Genomic DNA, 6,000 nt, shown 5'->3' on the forward strand with positions numbered 1-6,000 from the left:
TGAATTCAGTCAGCTCCCTGTTGATGCTCTCTTGGCTATGCCCCCCTCTTCCACCTTAAGAGACAGTGATTCACATAATCCCTTATCCAAGCCTGAACTCTACAAGGACAGAGATGACAGTCTCAAGCTGCCTTAAGCCACCACAAGGTCACAGGCCCCAGTGGAAATGGATAATGTGCCTGTTTAACTTGAGCCAAACAGGATGAACAGAGGCAAGTAACTCATTGGTGTATCTTCCTATACGCAGTACATTAATCTTAAATGGATCCGTGAGGGCTGAGGACGAAGCTCAGGGGTACAGGGTTTGCTTTGCACACCCAGGGTTCCGTCCGCAGTGCCACAGAAATGTGGCTTCAAGGAAAGAAGGGAGAAGGGGACAGAGGAAACCTGAGAAGAAAGGCCAGCCAGTAAGTGTATATTCACACCCAGCCCTGGCTTGGATGGAGCCAAGTCACCTCATCATGCCCCTTATTCTGTCTATGCCCAAATTCCACTGAAGGTGCTGGCTGCTTCTGGCTGTGTGTCCTTTAGGGTTCCTGGCCCTCTACTGATCACTCGGGGCTGCCAATGAGAAATGTCAAAAAAAGAGGGGAGTATCCTAGCCAGAGACTAGAGTGTTTCCCTACTCTCTATCCACGCTCTGGGTGTGTTTGATGCCAGCTGCTGTGTGTCCACCCACCCTCTGCTCTGCTCCATCACAACTGCTGCCTGTCAGTCCTGTCCACAAGTTAGGCTCTTCCTGGCTTCTAGAAACATGACTTTTTGCCTTTTTAAACACTTCACTACTGTTGCTAGCCTCTGTGCCCCTCAATATACAGGTTATCACGCTGTAATTGTAATAACTCCTTTTTACACAATCCCTTAAAGTCAGGTCATGGTCATGACACTTGCAGTTTTATCCACTGGGCCATCTGGGTCCTAAATACATAATTTGGAGATGTAGCACTCAAAGGAGGTGTGGAAATTTGTTCTACTTTTTTTGTTTTTTTGTTTTTTGTTTTTGTTTTGTTTTTGTTTGTTTGTTTGTTTGTTTGTTTTTTCGGGACAGGGTTTCTCTGTGTAGCCCTGGCTGTCCTGAAACTCACTTTGTAGACCAGGCTGGCCTCGAACTCAGAAATCTGCCTGCCTCTACCTCCCAAGTGCTGGGATTAAATCCCGGTGGGATTTGTTCTAATATGGCTTAGGGAAAGCTAAGAAATAGCTCTGTTCAGTTCCTCCACTGGTTGAAAAGGGAATCTTCCAGAACCTAAAGTACAAAGATGCTTCAAATGGCTAGACAGATAGATGATAGATAGATGATAGATAGATAGATAGATAGATAGATAGATAGATAGATAGAATAAATTTTGTTTAAAACAGGGAGCTAGAAAGAGAAATGGCCAAGAGAAAGGTTTCTGGGGAAGGCGGGCATGAGACTAAGTCATCTTAGTCATGGAGTGGGTTACAAGTTGGCACAGTTGACTTGGGCTAGGGTCTGCAGAGCATTTAAGGGACGGGTGTAGGGTAACAAGAGCTGAAGAGACTGCCTGGTCCCATAAAGTTTTCCTACTGTCCCTACCCTAGATGGAGAACTTTGATGAGCAGGTGTGTCATCAAAGACATTAGTAGAGAAAACAAGTCTCTACTGGGCTCTTCCTCCTTGGGTTCTTAATTCCCATCAGTCTGGTAAAGATGCTGGAGGAGAGATGGCATGCCTGGCTCTTCCCCAGATGGTAGGCACTTTCTCTCCCTCACTCCACAACCTTGGCGGCTGGCTCCAGTTCCTGGCACCACACCAAGGCACCTTGGGAGCTGGCTCAGTGGAGGAGGCTGCGGGTTTCCAGCCACAGCCTGCTTTGGTGCTTTAGGTTTCCGCTGCCACCCCAGAGACCTGGCCTTTGATTCCCACATCCTCAGCCTCCCCAGAGGCGCTGTGTCTCGTAGAGCATAAAAGCAGCATCCTGTGTACATCAGCCCTGGGAAAGGATGCAAGAGCTGACTGGCTGCAATGTCCCCCTCCCCCAGTCTCTACTCATGCCTGCATTTCTCAATCGGTTTTCCCATGCTTATGCTTCGGGCTTCAGCTCCTTGGGTGTCTTCCTCTGAGCTGCAGTCTTTCCTCTTCTTTTCCCTTGGAGTGCCCCCTCTCCCTTCTTTCTCCTCTTCCCCCCTTCAGCCACCAAAATCTCTGGTTCCTTCTACCCTGTAAACAAGCAGCCTGGCTTCCGGCAGGCCAGCCAGTCTTCCAGCAGCTTTGATCTAACAGGAAGCTGCAGAGTATAGGCTGGACCCGAGGGGTGGATGTGAGAGGGATTGTCTGCAGAGTAGGGGGGGACACAGCAAACAAAGAAGGTGGGCATGTTTTCTGGAAAAACAAAACAACAACAACAAAAAACAACAACAACCACAAAAAAAAAAAAAAAAAAAACAACCACAGGGGCCTCAAGGGAAGATAGGAGCGAAGGAGAAAGGGACTCAGAAAGGTCAGGAAAGCAACAGCCTCCCCTCACACGATCCGTCAACACACAAAAAAGCACAGGGCCTGTCAGAAATGACTGACAGAGGAGAGGCATAGAAATGAAGGAGTCTTGGAAGGAAAGACGCATGGAGAGTACAGGACATCAAAAGAACACAGAGCGGGACCACACAGGCTGTGTTACCAAGTGACAATGTGTACCACACACCTCTCAGGGTGCTTGGGGTTCCTGCCACCCTCACAGGGCCCCCGGAGATGGGAGAGGAGGGCACAGTCCCAGCACAGCCCCACCACAACGACAGCCTGTGGTCCCGAAGGCGTTTTCATCTTCTCCTCATGGCCCCCAGTCAGCCCACTCTAGCCCAGTTGTGGGATGTGCCCCCCGCCGCACACTCTTCCTCTGCTGACTAGCTTCGTATAAAACTTCCTAGAGATGTGACCCTCTAAGCGACCCTTGTGGTTCGGTGGCTGCAACCTCTGCCACCCTCTCCTTTGCCTCGGATGCCCACACGCAGAGGGTGGGTGGCAATGGGTGGGGGATCTGTACCCCCTCCTTCTCTTGTCTCTGAAAGGTCTAAACAGTTCTGTAAGCAGCACTGAACAATGACACCCTACAGATGCTCACACATGCACCCTCCCCTTCATCTCCCATTTCCCATCTCCTTCCAAGGTATTTAATCTAATAAATGTTTACTGCGTGTCTAAAATGTGCCAGGCAGGGCCACCTGGCTCTAACCACTGCCACTTCATCACTGTGGTCAAGAGCAAGACCCAAGGCCACTTCGAGCCTCTGCTTAGAACTGGTTGATCGTCGGGGGAGACTTTGTACTTAGAGGCAGGCCTCTCCTATGAGAGCCCTGGGTTGGAAGGGAAAACTGGTTCTGGGTATCTGGCTCCACAGAGGACCTTTCATTAGTGGTGCAGGGCAGCCATTTTGTATCAATCTACAGAATCTAAGATAGCACCAGAAATGATCAGAACATGAAATAGCACTGGTGTCCCTCATTGTCTTCTCCCGGCTTTGCTTACAAAACAACAACAACAACCGCAAGAAGGTCCCTACAAGATCAGGACATCCCGCTATTCCACTCAGGAGAGTTTTTGGATTGTCATCTATTTTGAAGGATCAGACTGAGCCTCAGGAGACCACTCTCTGGGAAAAAGTCTATGAACTGAAGGATATTCAGGGGCACAACATGACTTCACGTGGCTCTAGGAGAGGAGAAAGGTCTGAGGGTGTGGAGACAGAGGACTAGAGTTAAATCGCTCACCCCATCTTGAGAAATAGAGACCTGCCTTACTTAGGCCCACTTCGTACCAAGCCCCCTGGGCTCTGTAGCCAAGACTAATTCTCTTAGAATTAATTATTATTCTAACAACATGTCAAAAAAAAAAAAAAAAAAAAAAAAAAGGAGAATATCCCTTTACTGCAGTTCATAAATAAGAGGCCAGTTTTAACATTTTCTGATAAAATGCCTTCCCTGTCTCCTAACTGGGGGTAACTTAGACAGAGTTCCCTTAGATCATTTCAAAGACCTAGATATCAGTCCAGACATGTGGCATATGCCTTGGTCCCCTACTGGGGAAGCTGAGGCAAAAGTATCACCTTGAGCCCAGGATATTGAGACCAGCCCAGGCAACACCAGGAGACCTCAGAAACAAAACACAACAAGCCAAAAATCCTAAAACTTCATAGAGGAAGGCAATGGTTTAACAGCCTACGTGAACACAAAAGAAATGGAATGAGCCCAAAATGGACCATGTGGCTTACATTGTTCTTAATTGTGTGATCTTTGGGAAAGGTTTATAGCGAAGACTTTTTTTTTTTTTTTTTTTTTTTAATTGCATATAGTTCACTCTTTTTCTTGTGTTCTTTGTTTTTGGGTTTTTGTTTTTGTTTTTGTTTTTCATTTCTTAGTGTCTCCTCCATTCTCAATATCTGTTTTCTCTTTCTAATCTTCAGTCCTCTGTTTAACTATGTCTGCATTTTCTCTCTCCCTGGCTTCCTGCTCCCCACCATTGCCCCCACCCCCCACCATGTCCTGGCTGCCTTTTCTAGCTCTCAGCCATCACCCCTCTGACTTTGCGTTCTAGTTGGGGTGCATCAAGGGGCCACCTACTGCCCTGGGCACTAAACTATGCTTGAGGGACAGGGCTCGGCAAAGACGAGAGTGGTTTACTGCTGAACCTTTCGAAGCTCAGGATTCCAGTGGGAGATCAGTGTTCATGACCTGTTCTAAGAGGAATACAGGAGCGCTCCAGGCCACAACTGGGAACAGAGAACCACATCCACATCCAGAACATTCCGGCGCATCAGCTGCCCTTTCCCTCCTTCAAAGAACGAAGTTGAACACATCCCTCTTACCTTTGGACAATCCTTCCTTCTTCGCTCTGCTTTTTGCACAGGTGTGTGTGTCTGAGGGCCCCAGGCTTTGCAAACAGGTGCCTAGTGAAGGAGAGAGTCTTGCTGTGTCTTCACAGATGTTCGTAAGTGAGAAGACAGGAAGCTTGCGCCTGAAGCTCCTCTACATGGCGGACGTGAGCCAGCCCTCAGGAGTCCCTCCCTTCCACCCCCACTGGTTGGGGAAATTGACAAATTAAAAATGCCAAAGTCATTGGAAACACCCAAGCAGAATCAGGCTACAGTCTGGAATGTCATTGCTGTTTGGGGCAATATAAAGGCTGACACAGTCTGGTAGGGCTGACGTCAGGCCAGGCTTGTGAGCATGTAACCGTAAGCCCAGCACTCGGATGATTTAGGCAGAAGAACCACAAGCTCAAGGCCAGACTGGGCTGTCTATGTAGTAATGCCACGTCAAAAAAAAAAAAAAAAAAAAAAAAAAAAGTTAGCAAGAAATTTAACCAATGGAAAATGTAGATTACATCGCCCAGCAGATCCACTGAGTTGGCTGTTTAGAGATGACAAAGAGCCCAGAGGGAAACAGCAAGGGTCAACACAGCTCCATGGCAGCTAAAGACGTAGTGGTCTGGTTTTCCCTTACTCCATTGCTGGAGCCTGAGTGGGTAGCATATGGCCAAGATATGGCCAAAAAGCATGCATGATGAGAACCTTGTGTCTCCTCTATGGAGAAGATATGAGGAAGCCATTTAGACTGCATGCTCCTCTTACAGGAAGAGTAGGGTCATAGTTTTGGACGAGTAAGCAAACATGCTACCCTTTCATTTTGTTTGTTTGTTTGTTTTTCAAGACAGGGTTTCTCTGTGTAAGCCTTGCTGTCTTGGAACTCACTCACTCTGTAGACCAGGCTGGCCTCGAACTCAGAAATCCACTTGCCTCTGCCTCCCAAGTGCTGGGATTAAAGGCGTGTGCCACCACTGCCCACCCATGCTACCTTTTCTTTAGTGACAATTTGAGAGCAACTGTGGTTATCCCTTTGAGGGATTCTCATTACACATCCCTGAGCACAGCTGTGCAATGTGGTTTCTGCCAGGACTGCCATCAGCAGGAACTGAATATCTGGCCCGATGTGGCAGAGAGGTCTGGACTGAAAGACGGACATCTGACAAGACAGCAATGGCTGTGG

The 6,000-nt window shown here is 48.0% G+C and overlaps 1 protein-coding gene across 3 annotated transcripts in view; it reads right to left on the reverse strand.

Moving 5' to 3' along the window:
- Cd4 (CD4 molecule) overlaps positions 1–5,119 on the reverse strand; it is a 22,797-nt gene extending 17,678 nt beyond the window's left edge. The window contains exon 1 of one of the 3 annotated variants that reach the window (XM_076940554.1): positions 4,821–5,119. The gene's annotated coding sequence lies outside the window, so the exon portion shown is untranslated. The remainder of the gene's footprint in view (positions 1–4,820) is intronic. The other 2 variants (XM_034512206.2, XM_076940555.1) reach the window with 2 other exon arrangements.
- Positions 5,120–6,000: the final 881 nt, after the last annotated feature.

The sequence above is a fragment of the Arvicanthis niloticus genome, chromosome 9 (assembly GCF_011762505.2).
Source record: "Arvicanthis niloticus isolate mArvNil1 chromosome 9, mArvNil1.pat.X, whole genome shotgun sequence".
In the NCBI taxonomy this organism is placed as follows: domain Eukaryota; kingdom Metazoa; phylum Chordata; class Mammalia; order Rodentia; family Muridae; genus Arvicanthis; species Arvicanthis niloticus.